General features: G+C 48.9%; 1 protein-coding gene across 1 annotated transcript in view; it reads left to right on the plus strand.

Annotated features, from left to right (window-relative positions):
* Positions 1-3,401, plus strand: part of MAPK1 (mitogen-activated protein kinase 1) — a 186,111-nt gene that overhangs the window by 49,066 nt on the left and 133,644 nt on the right. The window lies entirely within an intron of this gene.

Here is a 3,401-nt window from a genome sequence, read left to right on the forward strand (position 1 = left end):
GGCACTTTGAACTTGGACTTAAAGCCTCCAAATTGTAAGAGAATAAACTCCTGTTTGTTAAGGCCATCCCATTTGTGGTATATTCTTGTCAGAGTGGCTCTAGGTAACTAAAACAGAATTTGGTACCGAGAGAATGGGGTGCTGCTCTGACAGATACCTAAAATGTGGAAACAGGAGTGGAGTGCGTCCTTGACCCGAGACCTTGGCAGAGAGACCCCGGCATATGGCATGAGAAACAGCAGGAGCAGAGCCCAGAGACTGGCATGAGACGTAGGAGGAGCAGAGCCCAGAGACTGGCATTAAACAGCAACAGGCTTACCAGCCCATGGAGGAGAAAGCCGGGTGCCATTGGGTAGGTGGCTTCCTGGTGGAGTGGGTTGCCTTTGGGCATTAATTGGTAAAAGAGACCGTATTGAAATGGAGTAGCAGGTTGGCCAGCCCATGGACCAAGAAAGCCAAGTGCTTTTGAGGCAGGAAGATTTCCTGCAGAGTGGGTTGCCTTTGGCATTAATTGACAGAAGTGGAGAGACCAAGGAAACGAGAAGCAGAGCTGCCTCAGCCTCAAGTGTAGGACCATGGCCTCTGGGGGTGGAACCACCATAACCCCCCGGGTTTCAAAGAGTTAGACCATCACCAACTTGGTTCTGGATTTCTGGAGTATGGGGCTGCTCATTCATGTGGGTTGGAGCCATAGCTGCTGCCCAAGAGAGAGGGGGCAGGGCTGCCATACCCAAGAGGAATGGGGCCCACCAGACCACGGGGGTGAGGTCACCACTCAGGAACTAGGAGACTGGAGTCACCCAGTGAAGAGATCTGTACAGGTGCCAAGTTGACAAGGGGTGGAATTGTGGTACTTAAATTTGTGTGTCAGCTTGACTGGGCCTGGTCAAGTGGCTGGGCAGCTGGTGGTAGTTATTCCCCATGATGAGACTGGCAATCAGTTCCATGGTGGGAACTACCACAAGCAGCTGAGTAGCTGCCTTTGGGATGTGGTCTGCTTCCTATATATAAGGAGAAGCCTTGAGGCTAGTCTGTAGCTTATGGCACGCTTGAACCCTGCATGTAGCCGTGTCATCGTTCAGCAACCTGCCATGCTCTGCCGACTTGGGACTTTCAGTGGCCTGCCGTGTGATTTGGTAACATTGGGACTGTGCCCTTTTATTTGTTGACCTTGGGCTTGTCAGCCTCAGCAGCCAGTGCCTGGCTGAGTGAAGAGATGCCTCTAACTTCATTGGGCTGGTAGCAAGAGGCAGAGCTGAAGCCCAAGGTTGAGAGGAATTCACCCAGCCTCTAGAGCCTGGCCCTTTGAACTTGGATTTAAAGCCTCCAAATCGTAAGAAAATAAACTTCTATTTGTTAAGGCCATCCCATTTGTGGTGTATTCTTGTCTGAGCAGCACTAGGTGACCAGAACAGTAAGTTTGTCTGTTGTAGCTGTGAAGTCAGTCCATCTCACTGAGGGTCTCCCTTGTTCTCTCACTGACCCTCTACCAAATGTGACATCCTTTTCTAGTGACTGCTCTATTTCCTGATGATGTGTCTAAAGTGAATGTGTTGAAGTCTCACCTTCCTTGCTTCTTAGGAACACTGGTTCTGTTTTCTTCCGAGACTGACACGTTCGTGCATGATGTATTAAATACTCTTCGCCAGCATTGCAGTTCAGACGCGTCAGCCTGTCCTCCGTTCTCATTAGCCAGCTTGTTACTGTCCGCCCCCAGCACCAGTTGCAGTGGACTCGATGTTGACTCATGGTGACCCCACGTGTGTTAGAGAGGAGAGCTGTGCTCCGTACGGCTGTCTTTTCTCTTTTTCTTACTTTTATCTTGGTGAAAACATAAGCGAGACATTGATCAACATAACACTTCCCTGTTGACAGCTCAGGGACACTGATGACATTTTTCATGTTGTGCCACCATTACTGCTATCCTTTTCCAAAATGTTCTGCCACCATTAGCATCAACTCAGTGCCCCTCAGACAAAAGCTTCCCCTTTCCCCATCCCTCCTCCCCCTGGTAAACGCTAGTAATCTTTGATATATATATATACTCATTGTCATCGAGTTGGAGCCGACTCCTAACGACCCCTCCTTGGGTTTCCGAAGCAGTGTCACTATGGAAGTAGATTGCCCCACTTTCTTCTGAGGAGTGGTTGGTGGGTTTGAACCACCATCCTTTCGGTTAGAAGTCACATGCCTTAGCACTACTCCACCAGTGCTCCCTGAGATACATATGCATACACAAATGTGTGTATATATACATAAATGACACCAAACTCACTGTCATCAATTCAGTTCTGACTCATAGCAACCTCCATTGGGTTTCTGAGGTGGTAAATCTTTACAGCAATAGATTGACCTGTCTTTCTTCTGCAGAGCAACTGGCAGGTTTGAACCTCCAACCTTCTGGTTAGCAATCCAAATGCCTTAGACACCGGGGCACCAGAGCTCGCTCACTCTATGTATGTGTGTATGTATGAAGTTGCTCTGGTGGCATAGTGCCAAAGGCATTTGACTGCTGGTATATGTATACACACACACACACACACACACACACGGTAGCTAGGAATTTTCCCTTCCTCCTCTCCCATCCCTGGTAACCAACGCTGTAGGGTTTTCAATGGCTGGTTTTTCATAAGCAGATCACCAGGCCTTTCTTCCAAGGCACCTCTGGGTGGACTTGAACCTCCAGCCTTTTGGTTGGTAGCTGACCGTGTAACTTTGCAGCCCCTATCTACAATGGCAGTGGGAGGTAGCAGATGGAAGTAAGGGACCTAGTACAGGGATAGACTCAGTGTGGGGGACTCTGATCAGCAGACTGATAGATTTTTCATCATGGCAAGTATGGGTGGAATTGGGGACTAATGAGTAAGAGACCAAGAGAAGTGGGTTTGGATTTGAGAGGGATTTCTGAGATAGAACAAGACTGGGTTCTGTGATTGGTTAGGTTGGACATTGTTGATTCCAAGGCTTGGAAGGAGTGGTGCCATGGGTGTTGGAGAGAAGGACTGCAGGGGGCACAGCGGGTTTGTTGGGGAGAGATGGCGAGTTCAGCTTTGGACTTGGTAAGTTTGTGGTGCCCGTGAGCCATTTAGGCAACATGCAGAAGGCACGTTGGGCACAGAGAAGAGATAACCATGGGAAGGAAGTGGGAAGAGAGCTGTTACATTGTGGGGAATTGCAGTCAGTGTTGTGAAATAAAACATGTGTGAACTGTGGTGTGGAAAATGAATTTGCTCTGTCAGCTTTCACCTAAATCACAATATTGTTGTTGTTGTTAAGTGCCGTCGAGTCGTTTCCGACTCACAGTGACCCCATGCACAGCAGAACGAAACACTGCCCGATCCCGCGCCAGCCCCACAATCCCTGCTATATTTGAGCCACTGTGTCAATCCATCTCGTTGAAG

This window comes from Orycteropus afer, unplaced genomic scaffold (genome assembly GCF_000298275.1).
Source record: "Orycteropus afer afer isolate SDZICR_OR568_19922 unplaced genomic scaffold, OryAfe1.0 scaffold00502, whole genome shotgun sequence".
Lineage (NCBI taxonomy): Eukaryota > Metazoa > Chordata > Mammalia > Tubulidentata > Orycteropodidae > Orycteropus > Orycteropus afer.